This window comes from Lycium barbarum, chromosome 11 (genome assembly GCF_019175385.1).
Source record: "Lycium barbarum isolate Lr01 chromosome 11, ASM1917538v2, whole genome shotgun sequence".
NCBI lineage: Eukaryota > Viridiplantae > Streptophyta > Magnoliopsida > Solanales > Solanaceae > Lycium > Lycium barbarum.
In genome coordinates, this window is record NC_083347.1 from 22,651,914 (window position 1) to 22,674,973 (window position 23,060).

The following is a 23,060-nucleotide window of genomic DNA, read 5'->3' on the forward strand; positions in this document are numbered from 1 at the left end:
AGTTTGAGGATTGTTGCTCGATCGCCGGGATGGCGGTCTCCTTCACATAGTCGGGTAGGGCTCGGTTCGAGTTTGAAAGTTATTGGTTAAACTTATCGGTTATCGGTTTGTAGACATGTTAAATTGTTAAAAACCCATTAAGATATTGATTAATGCGTTATTAGTTAATCGGTTTTTTATTGTTGTCGGTTCGGTTATCGGTTTAATCGTTACGATATCACACAAAAAATATTCAAGAATAAAGAACCCATCTTCAAAGCAGAATAAAAAATGAAGCAGAATAAAAAATGAATTAACGAGATGCAAAATGAATAAAGCAGCTACAAAAGAAAGTGCTTGCAACATGCTTGCAACAGTTAGCTATAAATGGAGTTTAAAATTGAAAGCTGGCTGGCATTTCCAAGACGTTAAAAACTTGAAACCTTTTCTTCATATTTATTCTTCATATTTACATGAATCCTAGTTCCCAAACCAATGCTGATAGCTTTCCAATTTGATAATGTTGTCTTTTTTATGATTCTTCATCATAGTCCTCAACAACTCTCCTCATTTTTGCTCTCTTTACTCGTTGCATCAGTGGCACAAAATTGTAGAGAGGAGCTGTTAGCTGCCTGCAAGTTATTTCCACAAGCATTTGGTACTTGATGCTTGGTAAAGTTTGTTTCACACCTTTGGAAGCAATTAGAAGCTTTGACATTCGGGCTAAGTTCTTGTAAAACCTTGCAGCTAACTTCATCAATGTGAAATAAATTGACTTAGGATTTACTAAGTAATTATATATGGAAGGGTAATAATGGAATGAATTCACTGGGCTGGACTCCACAAATTATATGTGAAAGGTTATAGGGTATATGGAAGGGTATAATTGTAATTAAATAAATGGTTATCGGTTCACCACTTGTGTTAACAAGCATCAACCTAGCCATATAGTCAGAAGGCGGAGAATTGTTAGGTTTTTGGACCTTTTCCATTCTTATGTGGATAATAAAACACCCTTTGATCCTAGCCCACATATCATTTTTACCCACATATACATAGACTTGAGTGGTTTGATTTTTAGGGTTGGTCCCAACAAAGGAGAAAAGAAAGGAGGCAACCAAGTGAGAGAAATAGAGAGTTTGTCTTTGCTAAAAATTTTGTGTGTCCAGCTTTGTTATTTTGACGATTCTTGTTGATCTAACCATTGAATTTGGTCTTTAATTAATGCCCCTCAAATCGGTGGTCTTTAATTTTTGTCCCTACTGCTCATTTTATGAAAATATGTGGGTCAAAGTATTCCTATTAGCTGGTCTACGAAATCAGAGATTTAGGGTTTGAATTCTGATAGAGTAAAAAAAATAAAAAAATTGCAAGGCAAGATTCATAGAAACTATGTCTATTTGAGTAGAGTTACATAGAAACTCGGCATAATTTTGTAGAAATTAAATTATCATACAGAACTATGCCCGAAAAGCATAATTTTTATGAAATCTTGCCTTATATTTTTTTTTTTAAACTCTGCTGGAGTTTGAATCGAGAATATCAGAAATATTTTCGACCACTTTTTTATTACTTAAAATGGTAAATGACAAAATTTAAAGAATAAGCAATTTGAGGGGCAACAATTAAGACAGGGACAATCATGGTAATTCTCTTGTTTCAAGGCTCCTTAGACCTTCGCAAGCCAATGCCCACAAAAAGATGGAGGCCCAAAAGCGTGCGGCTTCTCAGAATTAGGGTTTCACACAGGAAGAGACACATACACACCTGTACTTGTCTATTTAAACTGATATTCACCTCTGCACTCTCAATCATCCATTGCTCCTTTTGTTCGTCCTTCGATTTGATGTTGTGGTATAGTATTATTGATTATTTGTTACTGCTTTTTGTGTTTTGGATTTGTATTAACTATTTAGCACCAATGAGGAAGACATCCCAGGAATAGGAAGTGCCGTATGACACTTTTAAACAACACCGGCGAAGCAGTTTCCACTCTCATCTCCCATCCACCGTTGATCAGTTTCCTTCCCGTTTCTGTTCGACGGTCGGGATTTCGTGGTATTCTGCTCCGCCGCTGTGTGTGTGATTTGTAACGGGTCTCTGAGGTTTTTTCAATGTTTTAATTTATTGGGTCCGATGCCACGTCGACGGTAGCAAAAATAAGCAATGACCGAAGGTGCTATGATTGGACCAATAATAAGTTATTAATTTAACATTTCGCATTTTGATAGGAATCTGTGTATGGATTTTTCAATTCCTACACGGAGCCGTTTCGTGCGATTACATTTTTATTATCTTCCAAATTTATTTTCTTAAAAAGTACTATTTTAATTTTGTGAGTAATGAAGCCAATGAGGTGTTTTTAAATATTTGGAATTACCGTCTGAACATTTGCATTGATGTCAATTCGGCTGTCTGAGGCTTCGTTATATTACTACTTTTCATTTCACCTCTTTTGTTATTACAGTAGTGTATTATTTCCCATTAAATCATTTTTGGAGCGTCTTATTTCTTTTTTCTGAAAAAAAAATTAGTTATAGTTGGCCAGTACTACAAGTGTTTTTTTATACTATGTTGCTTTATACCAACAGCTTAAAAAAACTTAGCTGCTATTGTTATTGGGCAAAGAACTGATTTATTATCTAGTTTTTAGTCCAATAACAACAGCAATTGAGTTTTTCATCAGATCGAGATTGTGGGTGAATTCAATAGTCTGCTTGTAGAATGTAGTAAAAGATTTGAGTACTTAATGATTTGAGAAGGTTAGGTTGATTCGAAATAAGTCATCAATCCATACTAATATGGCAACATATCAATGACCAAATTTCTGAAAACATGATTCTGAATCACTGTTGAAAGGATTGACAATCAAATTTGGTTTAAAATAATTGAAAATGTTTGGAAATGAAAAACGCAGTAATGGCAAACATAAAGTAGCTGGTTATTTTGATTTTTATTTTGGTAGAAGAATTTTTAACAGTATTTTTTGGGGAATAGCATATTGTGTTCAAGGCTTTAAAGTGTGAGTAAAAGCTACTGTATTTCTCAATTTCAGAAAGATATCTTCTGCCTCTATTGAAAAATCAATATATTTTTGGTAAAAGCTTAGTCAAACACTTTAATTCTCTAAAATATTCATTTAGAAGAATTCTTCTAGCTTTTTAGAAGTTTGGGCAAACAATCTATTCTTTTCGGTTCAAATTAAGTGTTCATCCATTTTTCATATTCCTTAAGAAAAACAAAGAATATGCATTTTGACTAAATTATTTCAATTTTATTAACAGAGAAAATTGTGTTATTTAGCAAGACAACATACGTAGATACAAGATCAACATTGTAATAATTAAAATTTTCAAAACATGAATCTGAAATTCAACGTGCAAATGAAGTGGCAATGATGTCTGATTTGAACACTATTCTTGGTCATGCTCAAGTCATCATCATTGTTTTAAAAGGCAGTGTCAGGACTTGTCTCGAGGTTTGGCTCAGGGTAGGGCAGTGGCAAAATGCTCTGGGGCTAACGTGCGGGGCTTAGTTCCTATGAGGCTTACGCCCTAAGTGCCTAACCGTACGTTCTAAACACGCCTAACGCCCAGGGCTCGCCTTGCAGTTCTTACACAAATTATATGTTAAATTCCTTAATTAAAATCATTTACCTTCATAATTGTTTAACAAAATAATGATATTTAATAGTTTTTCATCTATAGAAATAGAAGATTGAGTGTAACTCATAGCGGAATTGTACATTTTTATTTGTCATTGGTCATAAGTTCTATGTATCATAATTATCATATAATTTTATTTTTTGTTCATGAAGAAGTTATGTTTTAATTGTAATATTGATAAATTTTATTGATTATTTGCTTATAGGGAGATAAAAGAAATAGTATGATAGTAATAGTGTTTTAAGAAAATTGTGTTTTTTTCCGCGTTTGAAAGTTAAAATGTTAGAATTGTTTTGCATTTCATTTATTTACAGTTTTTTTTTTGTTTTTTAATGTAATTTACCTATTTAAAAATATTTATTGTAATTATATTATTTTAAGAAATACTAAAAATAAAATACCCATGAGGCTTACGCCTCGTCGAGGCGTATGTAAAACGCCCCGCCTTTTAAAACACTACTCATCACAAATGAGAGGCCATGGAAACTCAGCAATTTTCTAAATACTTTAAGTGATGTTACAACAACCAACACCTGAATGGCTTGATATTTAAAAAGAAAGATAAGTTTGCAAATTAGTATTTTCAACTAAGTAGTCTTCACAATCGAATGCCACAAACATCGCATATCCATTAGCATCTCTATGAGAACCTCGTATAATCAACAATAATAACATGCCCACTATACCCATAAGTGATGTCTGCGAGGGTAGAGTGTACGCAAACCTTACCTCAACCTTTTGACGGATAGAGAGGCTGTTTCCGATAGACTTTCGGTTCAAAGAGAGATGAAAAAGCATCATGAGTAATAAACAGTAATAGCAACAAGATAATATGATAAAGAACATAGTAAAAAGAAGCACTCAAATAGTACTAGCGACAAGAATAAGCAATTTAAAGTAGTATAAAAGGCATGGTGAACTACTGTAGAAATTAAAACAATTTGAAAATAATCGAAGTACAAGCAAAACCAAATAGTTTCGGGAATCGAAAGACAAGGATCTACAAGGATAATACTACAACTATAAGGACAAACAAGACAATAGTCAATTACTTATTAACCTTCTACCCTAATTTGAGCCCTCCATAATCTCTTATCTAAAGTCATGTCCTCGGTAAGCTGGACAAGTGCCAATGTCGTGTCAAATCACCTTTTCTCAATACTTCTTCGGCCTACCTCTGCCTCTTTTGAAACCGTTCATAGCTAACCTCTCACACCTTCACACTGGGGCGTCCGTACATCTTCTCTGCGCATGTCCGAACTATCTCAGCTTCGATTCCTGCATCTTATCCTCCACCGAAGCCACTCCCACCTTGGCCCGGATATCTTCACTCCTTATCCTATCGCTCTTGGTATGCCCACACATCCATCGCAACATCCTCATTTCTGTAACTTTCATCTTCTGGACGTGAGAGTTCTTGACTGGCCAACACTCCGTCCCATACATCATAGTAGGTCTAACCACCACTCTATAGAACTTATTTTTAAGTTTCGGTGGCACATTCTTATCGCACTAGACTCCGGATGCGAGTCCCCATTTCATCCACCCTACTCCAATACGAAGTGTGACATCATCATCGATATCTCCATTATCTTAGATAATAGACCCAAGATATTTAAAACTCTTTTTCTGTTGAATGACTTGGGTTCCAAGCCTTACTTCCACGCTAGCTGCCTGCGCCACGTTATTGATCTTGCACTCTAAGTATTTTGTCTTGGTCCTGCTTAACCTGAACCCTTTAGACTCCAAAGTCTGTCTCCAAACCTCCAACTTAACGTTAACTCCGCTTTGGGTCTCGTCAATCAAAACAATGTCATCTGCGAATAACATACACCATAACATCTCACCTTGAATTTGCCGCGTCAGTCCATCCATCACCAAGGCAAATAGAAATAGGCTAAGAGCGGATCCCTGGTGTAACCCCATCATCACTGGGAAGTGCTCCGAGTCTCCTGCCACTGTCATAATGAAATATATACATGATTGACTACCTTCAAAATCTAATCTAAAATAAACAAAACTCATATCTTAAAATCGACATGACTCGTTAAAGCATATCTGTATTGAAATTAACGTCAGACTCGAAAGGTCGGAAAGAATGGCAAATGAAAGAATGAGCTGGAAACAACAATACCCAAAAGGAAAATTATATTTGGCACAACCATTTTTGTGCAAAATGGGGATATAATTGTAACTTCACATGATTTTTTTAGGGAATCTTGGCTCTTTATTATTTTATTATTATGTGCTATTACATCAATGCCCTTCCTGAAAAAAAAATTATAATTTGAGATTCTCTCTCACTTAGGCTAATCATAGTTTATGTTCCCAATATATATTTCCTGATTTTTTAAGGTGGAGTGCACCAATAGCCCTACTTTTTTTTTTTAACAGTAGTTGTATTAGTGTACATGCAGTATTTGGCCTAGAGTGTACTTTCTTCTTCTTTTGATTTTTGTTTTAGTAACTGAAAGTGTTTTTATTTTTCCTGTAAATAGGATATTATATATTGTCTATATACATATGGTATTTGACCTAGAGTGTATTTTTTTCTTCTTTTTCCTTTTTGTTTTGGTATCTAAAAGTGTTTTTATTTTTTCCTGTAAATAGAGTATTAAATATTGACTATATACATACGGTATTTGATTTTTATTGGACGTTATATATTGAAGAGTGGAATAATTTGAATGAGTGATTAATTTCTGTTGTTTAATTTTATTTTGTTTTTGTTCATGTTGTTTAATTTTGTATTATTTTTTGTTGAACTCCATGTTGCTATTTCTTGTGAATGCAGTGTCAAATTATTACTTATTAACATAACAAATCAAGTCACTTTTAGTGTCGAAGTAACTATGAACTAAAATTAGTTATAACCTTATTATAAATGAGCTCCCAATTACTGATCAGTAATGTAAAACAACAAGGGGAATCATTACCGATCATAGCGCAAACAAGTTTGTAACATAAAAAATCCAAACTGAGCATGAATATCATGAAATGCTGCCAATTTGATTATGAGAATGCAACAAACCAATATTTTGCATTGAATTTCCTATTAAATATTGAAAAGTCATTTATTTTATCATTTTGCTCTATTAAAAAATGCAGCTAACTAAATTTCAGTTCCAAGAAATGTCGAATGCTTTTGCAGTGAAATTGGTCAAGGTCCACGTTTAGAACCCTTAAGTCCCGAGTTCGAGTATAGGTGCGCGCATTTAGTCTAATTTTTTTTTCATTTTTTCTTTCACTTATGATCACCAAACTTAAACAAATCAAGTACCAATGTATTTTAATCCTTTTGAACACCAAAACTCATTTCATTTTGCGATTTGATTGAGAAAACACTAAGACTTTGAATGAAATGTCATATCACATACTCATTTGTTTGTCGATAACACGTTAACATATCTAATACTTTAAATGCAGTGTCAACTCATTATTCCTATTAACTATTGAAAAGTCATTTATTTTTACCATTTTGTTCTATTAAAAAAGGCAGCTAAATAAATATTCGTCCAAGAAATGATTATACTGCAGCAAAATTGGTCAAGGTTCACGTTTAGAACCCTTAGGTCCGAGTTCGAGTCTAGGTGCGCGCAGATAGTGAAAATCATTTGTTTTCATTTTTTCTTTTACTTTGATATTGGACTACATTTATCCTCTGCTGAATATTTGTGTTGTGGTTGTTTAGGCCCAATTTCTTTGAGCAGCCCAATGCATCTTTATGTTCACAACAATCAGCCCACAAAATAAATTTGTCCAATAAAATATAATACTTCAATTTATACCATATAAATATGTGATAAACAATACACAAAGCCCCATTCCATTATTTTTTTTACAATGTAATTTTTTGGATATATCGAAAAAATTGGTAATATAAATGACTTTTTAATACGAAATTCAATGCAAAATATTGATTCGTTTCAATCAAAGGCAATCATAGTGTTGACTACTTATTAAATCCACTATTTTAAGAAAATGAATTTAATGGAATCAAAATATGTTAAATTAACAAGTTTAATTCTAATTCCTTCAATTTGGCTAAGTATTATCTTTTGAATAGAGCAAAATGGTAAAAGAAATGACTTTTCAATATTTAATAGGAAATTCAATGCAAAATATTGTTATCATAGTTACATTCACATATTTATATAAAATTTGATGAAATTGAAGCAACACTTAACAGACCTTTTACTAAATCTTAACTAATACTTAGATAAACTGATTGAATTAGATCTAAACTTGCTAACTGTTACTCAATTCTATTTAATACTTAACTAATTGAAGCAATTCATGTTAAATTCACTATTTTTGTTTATATTGATTGGATAAGATCTAAACTTACTAATTCCTTCTAAATTCTATCTAATTAGTAAATTGAGACAATTCAATGTCTCATTTAAAGTCAACCATAGAGTTGACTACATGTTTGTAATGACCTGTTTGGTTGTTTTAGTCTCTTCGGCGTTTCGCCCGTCTCCGAACATTTATTAGCTCACTTTTGACCGAGCGGACCGTTGACACCCTTCCTGAGATGTCTAGACGGGATTCGGACAACTTTTGTGAAAAAATAGGTTTAAAGTGAAAAATGATTGGCCCAAAGTTGACTTTTGGGCAAACAAACCTTTTTCGGAATTTCGTCGATTCCGAGAGGTCTGGATGGTCGTTTAGATCTTGTGTGTGTGTTTGCTTCGATTCCCAATGCATTTGGGTGCATTTTGGGACATGGGATGAAAATTTGGTATTAATGCACCGGGAGTTGACTTGGTCAACGAGACCTCCATTGGGAATTCCGAGGCCACAGCCGCGTTTGTGGCGCGTTTTTATGTGGTACTATGTGTCTGGAATGTGAGCATATGGCCTCGGGAATTAGTCAGAAAATCAGATTAAAAGTTGAAAATTTGGGCTAAGTTTCTGGTGTATGGTGCCCGCTTTGGCGGCAGCAGCGGCACCGCTGGAGCGGTAGCCCTGCCGCTGAAGCCGTCCTAGCCATTGAGGCTTGGCCGCTGGAGCGGTCCCAGTACCGCTACAGCGTGTGACGGGCATTTAATTATATTAATGAAGTGTTAAAAAGCCCTAGACCCTCATTTTATCCCATTTTGATATTTGAGCTTGAAGACTGCTCTTAAGGTTATTTGGAGGACAATCTTGGAGGTAATTCTTACTTATTTCTTCATTCTTCCTTAAACCATAATCATGTTAAATTCCCCCTTTTCCCTTAATGAACCCATGGTGGTAATAGTTGAAAGAGAGTTGTTATATCCCATTTTAACCAGGGTCAAAATGGTTTACAACATTCCAGTACTTCGGAGATTAATTAAAGTTAAAGAGTCGTCACCTAATTATTTATGGTGAATTAGGACATGTAAAGTTTATTAAAGTAATTGTCTAAAGTTAACTCCATTTTAAAGTCTACGAAACTTCAAGTTTCTAGGTAAGGGTTCAATTAATCTAAAAGGAAGGTATTAAGCACCCTTTAAGATCCGTAAAAGATGATTAACCGGCCGGACGTAGAGGTAATTAAAAGGCTAAGTATAAGTGTAAAATATAAGTAAGGTCCAAGTATTTGGAAGAAGGTAGTTAACTGTATCAAGTGTAGAGAAAATGTTTGTTAATGTCAATTTAGCTATGGTAGCAATTAGCGGAGTGTAAAGACTTATAACAAAACTAATAGAACAAAATAAATTATGAAAAGGTTGCCTCAAACAAATACACGTTTCAAACGTTGGAAAGGAGCAAAGGTCTAAAGTTTATCTTTTAAAATCAGTCTGCGTTTTCATACTCAGAATAAGCTAAATTTCGTGTCTCGATTTTTGGTACTTGGAGAGCATAATCTTTACTTCCTAATTTGAAAAAGTACCAAAGCTCCAAGAGGAACAATTAAACTCCACTTAATTGAAGACCTCCTAAAATGGATAGAATGAGACTTGGTTAAAATACAACAGTTAAGCATTTTACGATATTCACACAACTAAGATAAAATATTAGTCAACCCCAAACAAGTAAACAAACAACAACAAAAATAATCAACAGCCAAAATCGGCTCCCAACAGAAAGATTTAATTTTTCGTGGTTCGCTTTTAAGTAATGTAAAGCTAGAATTGATCGACGATGTGCGGACTCCATGTGGTAGCGGCGTCGTTGAGTCTCAAAGTGAAACTCTTTTGTGGGTGCAGTGAACTGGGACGTCGGGGCCTCGAACCTACTCTCTCATTATGAACAGATTCAAAACTAGAGTGGGATGAATTTGAATACCTTTTTCGTGGCTAAATTTCACCAAGAAAGAAAAGAAAGTTTTGGAAGATGATGAGAGTATTTTCAAGGAGTTGAATGGAGACTGAGCTCGTTAAAGCAATAGTATTGATATTGAAACTATGGTAAAACTTGAGTGTCAAAAAGGTGGTTTCAGCTGAGAGTTAGAGATGTATTTATAGGAAAAGGTTAGGGTTTGTGAAGTGGTATTTTAGGCGGGATTTTGAAATGAATAGCCGTTTGAATTAGGCCTGTGAATGGATCTCTTATGCTTCAACAAAATCAGATTTTTTGAAAAGAATTCTTGGCTTCTTGTATATTTTGACTGAATCTTGTAATAAATAGGAGAGGAGAGAAAAGGTGAAAAGGTCAGAAACTTACTCTAAATTGGAGGGGCAATCTTCTGCCATGGATAGAGAGAAATGTTTCTTGGCCAAAAGTGGAAGGAGGTGCCACTTTGAGGGTAGAGGAAAACCCTAGCTTTGTCTAAGAGATATGAGGTGGGCTGCTGTATTTTTGGGCGAAAATGGGCCAATTGGGCTGGTCTGAAATAAAAGAGTTTTGTGGGCTGATTGGGTTGGATTAATGGTCTCTTTTCCTATTCTAATTCATTCTTTAAGCTTCTTTGTATTAACATAATACCATATATATATGTGATAATAATAATTTAGTCACTAGCATTAATAAGGTGTAATTTAAGAAAATACAAATAAGGTTATATCTTATGATTAATACGTAATGAGTAAGTAACAATGTACGAGGTATTAATAAAGTAACAATTCCTAACAATAATTATATATTAGTAGTAATGTTAATAAAGTAAGGGTGAAAATAAGATATTTAGTTTATTAATAATTTAGAAGCTCAAGAAAATGAATTGCAATAAAGGAGAGACAAAATTGGGTGTCAATAAGGGTTTGGAAGAACATTGTTCCTAGGATTATTAATGAATAAATTGGTGATGTTTTGTTAGATATTGACTAATCTAGGCTCATTAATCATAGATCTTCCACTTTTAACACTGAATATTGGAATTGAAGACTTAGGGTTTATACCCAATTTGGGATTTTTGCATGAAATCAGAATCTAGGCTAATTATTGAGCTAAATTATCAATTAATGATTGGATTATGATTGCCTAGTACTTAATTAAGTATTTTTCGCACAAATTTCCCGTTTTTCCCTTGTGGGCCCGTTTCCCAAATTTCTTGGGTTAAAATTGACCTAATTGAAATCGTAGCAAGATTAGTATCAATCTTCATGATTTCTAATATAGAATTCGATTATTCTTAGACTACTTTGGTTCTGTGCTTCAGTGGAAGGGAAAGGCAAAGGAGTGAGTTGTTGGTGTTGCGGTTCGGCCATCCAGGTAGGTTATGGTTTACCTTTGGTGAGACTTCGCATAGTGAATCACATATTTAGAGTATAATGTCGGAGACATTATGTGAACCTTCGGGTATGAAGTTGGAATGGATATTGCCTTAGGTTGGGCCCTGATGCGTGTTGGGACTAGCCACCCCATTATGTGTGCTTTAATTGTTCAATTGGGTTGACTTGATGCCATGTGTAGTTGGTAAATATGGAATTCTGTTTGTCGTCTTGATTTGGATAGAATTGACATACCCGTTGTTGGTAGTTTTACTATGATACATTGTTGGCGTACCCATTGTCGGTACTTGTGATATTGGTATATCGTTGACATACCCGTTGTTGGTATTTGTACTATGATACATTATTGGCGTACCCGTTGTCGGTACTTGTGATATTGATATATTGTTGGCATACCATTGTTGGTATTGTGCTATGATACATTGTTGGCGTACTCGTTATTGGTACTTGTGATATTGAACTTGATTGTTAATGACTGACATTCGCATTGCACGCATTCTCTCATATTCATGATGCATGACCGATACCAGGTGATGATCCGGTATCGTTGATTGAGCGAAACTGATATTTTGAATAAATTCTTTACTTGAGTGATTGTGAAAAGGCCGATGTCCGAAGATTCATTCCGGAATCGTTGATTAAATGGAACTGATATTTTATGAACTCTTTGTACTTGAGTGACTGTGAGGTGGCCGATGACCAAGGAGCTATCCCGGCATCGTTGTTGCATGGCCGATTCCGATGTTATCCCGGAATCGCTGTTAGTGCATGGACTCCGCGGGTCCCCCAGGATGGTGCTGGTGAGACTCCCTCTGTGAGCAATTAGTCAGGGTCCAGTCTGTCTGTTAGGCAAAGATCCGGGATGGGTGGCAATTAGACTTCGCGAGTCACGCTGGGTTGTACTACCGAGATATCGATATTTCCGTCCGGAGTACATGTGTACACCTCATTTGCATGGCATTACATTTCATTCATTCCATCATTGCACTGCATTGTATGATGACTTGATTGAGATGTTTAGTGATTGGATTGTGATGATTGGATTAGATCGGATATACTCAAACTGGACATATTCGGGTTTAGTTGCTTACATGGGTGATAACGGATACTCGGTTGCGATTATATTGTCTCATACTTGGTTGGTTTAATTACTTATCTGCTTTATAATCGGAATTGTGTTAACTATGCTTAGTCGGCCGATGATGCCTACCAATATTGTTGTTTGTACTGACCTGCACTTGGTGCATTCTTTTATGAATGCAAAGTACCAGGTCGGATCTACTTCTCTGACCCGTGGTTGATCGACTATTCAACTTCCGTTTCCAGGGTGAGCATGGCGTCCACTGACCTTGAAGACTTTCCTATTATATGTCTTACTTTTATTGCAGAGACATAGATATTATGTATTAGTAACTCCAGATTGTATTATTCTCCTTAGATGCTCTTGTATTATTCAGACTAGACCCTGGGGGTATTTACTGTCTTCCGCACTTTTTACTACTACCTATCTATATATATCGTGACACTTACGTATTTATTGATTTCCGCTACTTAACTTTTATCAAATTATGTATTGGTTCATTGTTGGGATGAGGGTTCGCTTACTGAGGTGGGAAGGTAAGTGTCCGCACGGCCTAGGCTAAATGGGTCGTGATAATGTTAAATTCACTATCTTCGTTTAAATTGATTGAATTAAATCTAAACTTACTAATTGCTACCCAATTCTATCTAATTACTTAGCTAAATTGAGACAATTCGATGTCTCATTTAAAGTCATTCACAGTGTAGATTACTTATATATTAGTATTGTATTTGAATTTGAGGATTTCGCTTCTGATGTAGTCAGTGAGAAGCTAAGTTCCGTTTTTTGTTTTAGCAAGTATGTGACTGTCTGAAAGACCAGTCTAATCGACGATGAACATCAAATTATTTAGCATTTATTAAAGTTATACTTCTCGTAAGAATATATTTATTATAGATTTATTCTATTTTATTATTAATTATGTTGTGCAAAATCTAAATTTAAATTGTAGCTTTTTCTTGTCAAAACTAATTGGTTACTCGTTCTGTCAATTTTTACATGTTATGTATTAACTTGACACGCCTATTAAGAAGCCAAAAATAGAATGCAAAAGAAGTGATAGCTACTAAATGAAATCACAATTACTTTACTTTATATTTATAACATGATTTAAAAGCGGTACCAGAGCTTATTTTATGTCAAACTTAGCTCTGATACTACTTTTATTTTTATTTTACTTATGTATTTTAGCAAATTAAAAACTTTTCAAAATCAAGTCACTTTTGTTGATCAAGGATATTTGATCGTACGGTTGATATTGTTTTGTTAACTTTGTGTGGCTGAGATGCAATGTTAGCAATATTTGATATTGGGCTACATTTCTCCTCTGTTGAATATTTGGGCCCAATTTGTTTAAGCAGCCCAATGCATCTTCTTTATGTTCACAATATCTGATGTTAATAATTGGTGTCCTATCAGACGAAAGATGTTTTCATAAATGCATTTCAAACTTTTTAAGTTCTTATTTATTTTATGTTTCTAGCTAAGCATTTTAATTAGAGAAGGAAAAATGTTGAATTTAACATTGCATTTTTTGTTTACAATTAAAATAAGAAAGTGTCCACTTGTTAAGGAATAAAGTATCCTCACATAAATAGTGAAAAGAGGGCTTTGTTGTAAAAAAACAATTAGGGCTTTTTATATTGTTTAAGTTGGCCCGTCGTATAAATTATGTAGATTGTAGGTTATGTAGACCGTATAGATTTATAAGTGTATCTATCCGTTTTAAATATTGCAAAAAATGTTTAAGCTTTAGTAATCATTACATTGTATTGGAGGGAAAAAGGTTGTTTTGGACCCTTGTGAGGCTGGGGTATATTGGTCATTTTACGTTGGCCTTGCATGGGTTGTGACAGTTGTGCCAAAATGGGTTGTGTCATTTAGCAGCACTCTACCCACGAGATGATTTGCCCAAAAGGATACCTTTAGGACATGTGTTCAAATTTGTCTTCGCTTTTACTCTCTCACTTTTACTTTTACTTGTCCACTATGGACTTTGCACATTTTTAATAAATAATAAATGAAGTGCATAATTTACCATGATATCCATACTAATTGGTGCATATTTTTAATTGAGAAATGATTTGAAATGAGTAATTAATACTTTGGATAAAAAATACAAAAAAGATTTTTTTTTTTTTAATATGCTAAAAGAGACATATAAAAATGAAAATGTATTTTTAGAATAATAGACAAGTAAAAGTGAATGGAGGGAGTATTATTTATGTGGAATTGTCCATTTTAAGTTGAGAAAAAGAATTTAGACTATAATACATTAAGCTATGCGCAACAGAAATGGTAAAGAAATGTTGGCCAGCGGAACTAACACAATAGATTGTGACATGCAAATCATAATAGACCAATATAACTTTATGCTATAGTCAACCTAATTTTCATGTTGGACTACTTACATATGACTTCATGATTTAGAAGTAGAAAAAAATTAATTCGATAACTGTGGCAAGCAAGTCGTGACATACCGTTATGAATTCTACCTAATTGTCTTGTTGGATTAGTCACAAATTATTGTCACATCATCGTGATTCCAAAGTTATAAGCAAAGAAAAGGGAAAAAGCACATTTCAAAACTGTGATATGCAAATCATAATTGACCAATATAACTTTATGCTATATTCACCTAATTATCCTATTGGACTACTCACAAACCATAGCAAATAGTTTATATATTCAGTTGTATCCTAACAATCTAAAGCTACAATTCTTCTAGGCAAAGGTTTCAACTTTGAAAATTCTGAGAAAATCCTATGTTCATTTTTTTTAAAAGGTGAGAAACCTATGTTCATTATTTTAAGTAATTAGGAGTTAGGTGAACTTGAATCAACTAAGAATATAATGTAAACTTAATTTTTTTTTACATGAAGGTGAAGTATTTGGACTCACATTTGTCCCTTTTTATCTTGTTATATGCGAAAGAAAAAATATGACTACAAAGTCTTCCTCAACCAGTGATGCATTATGTTGAATTTTACATTTGTTACTGCTATAGCTTTTTAGAATGATTAGTTGTTTAATTATAGGAGAAATCTAATAGTTGATTTAGTAGAAAGTTCAGTTTTTAAGTTTTAATAAGAGTCTAATATTTTAGTTGTAGGAGGAGTTTACTACTTACTTTATGTGCCTATATAAAGTCTTATGATTAATAAAATTTATATGAGGCAGTTTTCATTCATATTTTCCACCTTATTGTTTGTATCTCTCTCCAAAAAAATCACAACAATGGTATCAAGGCCTTCATTGATCTTAATGGTTCTGTGCATTCATTGAAGAACTTTTGACCACTTTTAACCCATACCTATTCTCAATCCATTGTAACCCCTGCTTATTTTCAACGCTCAGGGCTATTTTGAACCAATTCTAACCCGTGCTTATTTTTAATGCTCAGGACTATTTTCAACCAATATCATTTTTTAATTCATACTACTTTTTAACCTTATTTTTTCAACCATGGCAAGTAATGGTATCTCTTTGGTTGCTCCACAAACCTTCACTGGTGAAAATTATCAAATTTGGGCAGTAAAAATGAAATCTTATCTTGAAGCATATGATTTGTGGGAAGTTGTAATCAAAGAAAAATCCATACAACAACTCCCTGAAAATCCTATTCCTGCCGAAATCAAAACTCTTTCAGAAATAAAAAAATGCAAAGCCAAAATTGTACTTCAAAATTCAGTTGCGAATTCTATCTTCTCTAAAATCATTGCATGTAAGACAACAAAAGAATCTTGGGAGAAACTCGAAAAGGAGTATTAAGGAAGTGAACGAGGCATACAAAATCAGATCTTGAATTTGAAAAGGGATTTTGAATCTCTTAGAATGCAAGATGGTGAGACCACCAGTAACTATTCTGACAGGATCTCTTTGATTGTCAACAAAATTAGGTTACTTGGCGAGGATTTTAAAGATAATAGAATAGTTGAAAAAATTCTTGTGACTATTCCAGAGAGGTTTGAATCCAAATTTCCGCACCAGAAGAGTCTAAGGATCTCTCTACTATCTCTCTTGCAGAATTAATAATTGTTCTTCAAGCACAAGAGCAAAGAAGAGCTTTCAGACAGGATAAAATTGTTAAAGGTATTTTTTATGCAAAATAACAACAAAGAAAAGTTGATTATCCTCCCTATAAATATTGCAAAAAGAGAACACAGTTAGAAATTTTTTGTTGCTGGAGATCTGACGCAATTTATGGAGATTGCAAACAAAAAGGTCATGTTACAAAAGTGTGCAAGTTCAAAGAAATTCAAAACAGTTCACAAGCACTACTGGTAGAAGATGAAAGTGGAGAGGACCTACCTTTTTAGACTGCAGCAATAGAAGTAGGAGGAATGTTGAATTTTGCATATGTTACTGCTGCAGTTTTCTAGAATAATTAGTTGTTTAATTATATGAGATGTCTAATAGTTGATTTAGTAGAAAATTCAATTTTTTAGTTTTAATAAGAGTCTAATATTTTAGATGTAGGAGTAATCTACTACTTTATTTATGTGCCTATATAAAAGCTTATGATTAATAAAATTTATATGAGACAGTTTTCATTCATATTTTCTACCTTATTGTTTGCACCTCTCTCCCAAAAACCATAACACTTTATTGCATGCGGTGACTTCGAATTAGTGTAGATGGCTGGTTCATCAATATTATAATATTGGTTATATGGATTGCAGGAGCTTATTTTTGCAGAAGAGTTAGAGAAGAAGATAAGAATGAAATGGTGAAAATTTCGTTGATCTTGCCAATAAAATAATCGGGAAAGGGCCAAAAATGCCCTTAGACTATTGAAAAAGTCTAAAAATACACTTCTATTTTGCCAAAAATACTTCTCCGATAACATTTTTGGCTCCCTTATACCTTCGGCTAACGGTCAACATTGAATTTAAAAAAAAATTTATTTAAATTTCACTTGGCAACTTCTTATTGGTGGAAATTAAAACACTTACCCCATTAAAAAGGCCCACCCATATATACCATTTTCGGACTACATAATTGCCCACAAAAAAAATCAAACTAATTACTCTTGCCTACCGATTTACTTTTATACCCATCAAACTAATTACCCTTGCCTAACAATGGTAGATGTGTTTATTTCTTTTTTCTTTTGCTTTTTCTTTTTCTATTTTTTCTCTCTCCTTTTCTCTAAACACTGATTATCCACGTACAACGGTCATGATTTTTTCAAGCATCGTTTCATTATCTTGATCGTCAATCATGAGTAAGTAATACAATAGAGCAAAGAATAAACATTCAAAAATCTCAAAGCTGATAGCTATTCAATTGAAAGGAAGATTTGTAATCCCTTCATACCTAAAATTTTAAAGAAATAGTTGTTTCAAGGGGAAAATACATAACCCCCCCAACCCAACGTATACTCGGATTAATTATGATGCACTCAACCTTTACGGGCGACCTATTATCCCCCTGACCTTATTTTTCTGTATTTTTGTACCCCTTTTTGACTGACGTGGCAAAAAAAAAAATTGATGCCCAGTTGCACAGTGGAGAGTGTTGCACACTCTCCGCCACATTGGTGCCATGTCACTGCCACTTTTCCTTTCTTTTTTTTCATTTGATTTTTCTTTTATTTTTTCTTTTATGAATTATATTTACACTAATTAACCTCTAATTAACCATTAACCATTAATTCTGTCTTCTTCATCACTAAACCCTTCTTCTTCTTCTTCTTCTTCTTCATTTCAAGAAATCCATCAACCCACTTTCTTCCTCCATTAACACACATACATTCCCTAAACCCTTCTTCTTTTTCTTCATTTCAAGAAATCCATCAACCCACTTTCTTCCTCTATTAACACACACACATTCAACCCATTTTTTTCCTCCATTAACAACACACATTCAACCCATTTTCTTCCTCCATTAACACACACACATTCAACTTATTTTCTTCTTCCATTAACACACACATTCAACCTATTTTCTTCCTCCATTAACACACACATATTCAACTCATTTTCTTCCTCCATTAACGACACACATTCAACTCATTTTTTTTCCTCCATTAACACACACATATTCAACTCATTTTCTTCCTCCATTAACAACACACATTCAACTCATTTTTTTCCTCCATTAACACACACACATTTAACTAATTTTCTTCCTCCATTAACACACACATTCATTTGAAGGCAAATCAAACACCAAAATATCGGGAAAAGGGCCTGATTTTCCCCTCTACTTTGGGAAATGGTTCATATTTACCCCTCGTTATATTATCAGTCCACTTATACCCCTACCGTTAGAATAGTTGCAATATTTACTCCTATATTTAACCCTTGTCCACTGTGGCCAATGTCATGGGCCAGGCCTGTCCACTGTGTCCCATTACATTGCCACATAAGAGGCCATGTCAGCAATCCCAATTAAATGAGTCTTAAAATTAAAAGACCAAATGATGCCTTCTTCTTCACCATTAAAATGCTGTCATCGACATGTTCAAGAATTGACTAATAAGGAAACCACAACACACCACCACAACCACGGCCACCATAGTTACAACCCTTGGTGCTTCAAAGCGTGATTTTTCTTTTTCTTTTTTACTTTTAATTTGTTGTGAACTTGTGATGCTACTTTTTGACACGAATTTATTGTTTTGGTGCTTACTTTTTTTCTGGTGTGTACAAAAGACGATGACGTAAATTGAATGATATTATTATATTGAATTTTGTTGTTTATGATCTGAATCTTGATATGTTAGTTAATGTGTGCATTTATCAGCTAGATTTTGAGATAAAGAGTTAATTGGGGTGAAAGGGAACAACTTAATTATCATCGTCAAATTAGTTTCTTTTTCATTTTTATGGGGTGATAATGGAGTCTAGAAAGATAAAGAACAAAGACGATATTTAATTCTTCAATCTTCAACAGTGAAATTTGTTCCAGCAAAGTGGCGGGGATCTTTAATCTTCAACAGTGAAATAAAGAACACTGGCATTAAAACCGGTAACTATTTCCGTTGGCGGCGCCCGAGAAGGCGCAAAGCAGGCATTTTAATAATAAGAAGAAGGCATTTTAATGGTGAAAAAGAAGGCATCATTTGGTCTTTTAATTTTAAGACTCATTTAATTGGGATTGCTGACATGACCTCTTACGTGGCAATGTAATGGGACACAGTGGACAAGCCTGGCCCACGACATTGGCCACAGTGGACAAGGGTTAAATATAAGGGTACATATTGCACCTATTCTAACGGTAGGGGTATAAGCGGACTGATAGTATAACGAGGGATAAATATGAACCATTTCTCAAAGTAGAGGGGCAAATCAGACCCTTTTCCCCCAAAATATCTCCTCCACCGGAATGACATTATGTTTTAATGGGTCAGACCCATTTTCATATTGGGCTAAAATCTCACTGTAGATTTGGATCACAATATTGATGTAGAAACGAATTACTCCAGTTATTTTGGGCTAATATATCCAGTGTTTCTGCTGCCCCCCCCCCCCCCCCCCCCCCAACCCGCTCCTCTTGCCCCACCCATTTGAAGAAATTGCCATTGATACTCATTTGAAGAAATTATCATTGACACCCATTTAAAGAAATTGCCATTTGAAGGACAAACTGTGCAATTTCTTCCTTTCTGGGCTATGTTCAATCATGGTGGCGGCGGTGGCGGTGTGGCGGCGGCAGCGGTAGGGGTGGTTGAGAAGAAAGAAGAAGAAATAGAAAAATAAAGTGCAATTAGTAACTTTAACAATTGAAATGTGGAAGAAAGGAAGGGTGGGGGTAGGTGAGAGGATAAAATATAAATTAATTTTTATTAAAATATAAAAACTATTTGTACTGCTTTCACTCACTATTAATTTTTTTTTGCCACATCAGCCAAAAAGGGTACAAAAATACATAAAAAATAAGGTCAGGGAGGTAATAGGTTGCCCGCAAAGGTTGGATGCGTCATAATTAATCGGAGTATACGTTGTGGGGATTTTTATGTATTTTCCCTTGTTTCAAGCAGCTCAAAAGTTTAGTTCTGGGTCACATTTCCCATTTCATGTTATTATTCTCTTTATATGTAACTACATTCTGATAAAAATGGAGTTGAAATAGTATAATTACATCATATGATATAAAGTCGTGGCAATATCCATGTTCTAGTGGATTATACACCAAAGCAATTATTTTTTCTTTATGTGATTGTTTACTCTTTTTTTCTTCTCTCCTTTTTGGCATGAAAATTCATGAACCGAGTTGAAAAATATATCGATTTTTCGTGGCAGTCGTTAATCCCATGGCTTTTTCAGTGAAAAAGTCAAATTCATGCTCATCTCTTATATCAATTTTTCAGGATAAACAAAACAAAATCTATAAACATTTTTACATTTACCGTAACCCAGCTACACTACGAATAAGATCTAATTTTTCCGAATATTTTTACTCTGATTTTCCAACACACAGAGTTTCTACTGTAGTTTGCAGAATCTTCTTTGAGAAAAATCGAACATGAACAGCGTTAGTGTCCAGCCTACCAATGAAGGCTTACATATCTCGGTACGGGGGCCTGAATTCGTCTGAAAAATGCAGACACATAATTAAATGTCAACATGTCATTGAGGATGCACAAAAATCGAGGTCAGATTATGGTTCAGGAAAGTGTTTACAGCAACCATTGTGACGTTTCTATACAGGATGACATTGCAATCATCAAAATACAATATCTGGCAGAGTTTTTAGATCCTGTTACGCTAGCACAATCTAAAGATATTACACTTGGAGATTGTGCTTTTGCAATAGGTAATCCAGGAGCATGGGGTCAGTTCGGATACAGTGGGTTTCTACTATTCAACTTCAATAGAATGTGATTGTTATGCACACAACATCTGACATACCAAACTACCATTTTGGCACAAATCTGAATTTGATTTCAACAACCGTATAAAAATTCTTGTAGAAGGAAAAGGGGGCAAGTGTAGTACCAGGTAATGATATCTGGATTGATGACAATCAGTGGCGGATTCAGGATTTTCACTCAGGGTATTCGGAAAAATAATTGAACCTAAATATACACTGTAATATATGTTCAGGGTGTTCAAAAATTAATATATGTACATAAACACATAAAATTTACCCTAAATATATACTGTAATTTTTTGTTCAGGGTGTTCGGGTGAACACCCTGGGCTCTTGGTACATCCGCCCCTGATGACAATAGATATGAAGAAGGGGCCAGAGCAGTACTTGATAATAATCTGGGGCTTCATGATATTAGACTTGAGAAAGCGGACAACACACTATAGCAGAACACACTAAGGTTGTCCAAAACCGGACCGTAACTGATAACCTAACCGCAAAATTGGTTATTGGCTTATTAGTTTCGGGTTATCGGATTAACGGTTGATGAACAGATTATATTTGTAATTAACGATTTATCGGTGCGGAGGTGGATTACTCAATTTTCTTATCGGATAAATCGTTAACCCATTAAAGATTATTAATTATATTTACATTTCTACCCTTATGCTTCGGACTTCAGCTATATGATTAGATCATTAGTTGTATTTTAGACTTCCATTTGCATTCTAGTTTTTGGTTGAGACTTTTAATTGAGAGCTTCATTGCAGTTTATTATAATGCATCAAATGCACCAATATATGGCATTTATCTGATGCACTTTGTAATTGCAGAAAACTATGTAACTTTTCATTTCAAATTCATTTCTTCATCAGTGAGCATGTCATATTAAAGAGGACCAGCAGGTGCAAATCGCAATGGTATATCAAGCTCTCATTTTTTAATTTAGGCCAGACGTAACTTTTAACTTGGTGTTGATTTTGACCAATAAACCGTTCGATAACTGACCGATAATCATTAAATCGATACCTAACCAACCGATACCGTAATGGTGATTAATTACTACATTTCTAATATCATGACCATACAAGGAGATGATATTCTTTTTCTATATTGTAACTTTTTGACTGTAGCACCCACTAAATTTTAAAATGTTTGGAGGCACTAAGAAGTTCAACGCCTTCTAACTAAATAATTTGCATATGAACGGCCAAACCTGTTAATCGGTTCGAACCGGACCGGACCAGTAACCGATTAACAAATCGGCCGGTTTCCGGTTAAAAAATTGGAACCGGCCACCGGTTAAAAAATCGAAACCGGACCGGTCTAGTTCTAACATGTCCAAAACCTCTTTTATTTTTTATTTTTTGTATAGTATATATATATATATATATATATATATATATATATATATATATATATTATAGTATTTATTAGTATATTGTAGGTATATTTACATATGTTATATAAGTTTATAAGTAAAGTTTATATATTTACTGACTAACAACAAGTCAGCAATACAGTATATACGTGTATATATATATATATATTTATAGCTTAATATTTTTCTAATAAATTCGTATATATGTATATATATATATATATATATATATATATATATATATATTAAGTTATATGCTTAAGTTATACTACATATACCTAAAATATACTAAGAATATACTTATATATATCAATATACTTAGGTTATATAACTTATATATATAGATGTTTAAGTTATATGTATACTTATAACTTATATATTATAACTTAAGCTATTTATAGCTTAATTTTTTTCTAAGTTTATAAATTCGTATATATATATATATATATATATATATATATATATATATATATATATATATTAATTGTTTT

General features: G+C 33.9%; 3 non-coding genes across 3 annotated transcripts; all 3 read left to right on the forward strand.

Annotated features, from left to right (window-relative positions):
* The first annotated feature begins 1,895 nt into the window (after positions 1-1,895).
* Positions 1,896-1,961, forward strand: LOC132620722 (small nucleolar RNA U49). The gene has a single exon (XR_009575154.1). It is a non-coding gene; the product is annotated as a small nucleolar RNA U49 (small nucleolar RNA).
* A 148-nt stretch (positions 1,962-2,109) lies between these two features.
* LOC132620712 (small nucleolar RNA snoR2/U65) lies at positions 2,110-2,267 on the forward strand. The gene has a single exon (XR_009575144.1). It is a non-coding gene; the product is annotated as a small nucleolar RNA snoR2/U65 (small nucleolar RNA).
* Positions 2,268-2,324: 57 nt separating this feature from the next.
* LOC132620705 (small nucleolar RNA snoR77Y) lies at positions 2,325-2,406 on the forward strand. The gene has a single exon (XR_009575138.1). It is a non-coding gene; the product is annotated as a small nucleolar RNA snoR77Y (small nucleolar RNA).
* The last annotated feature ends 20,654 nt before the right edge of the window (positions 2,407-23,060 follow it).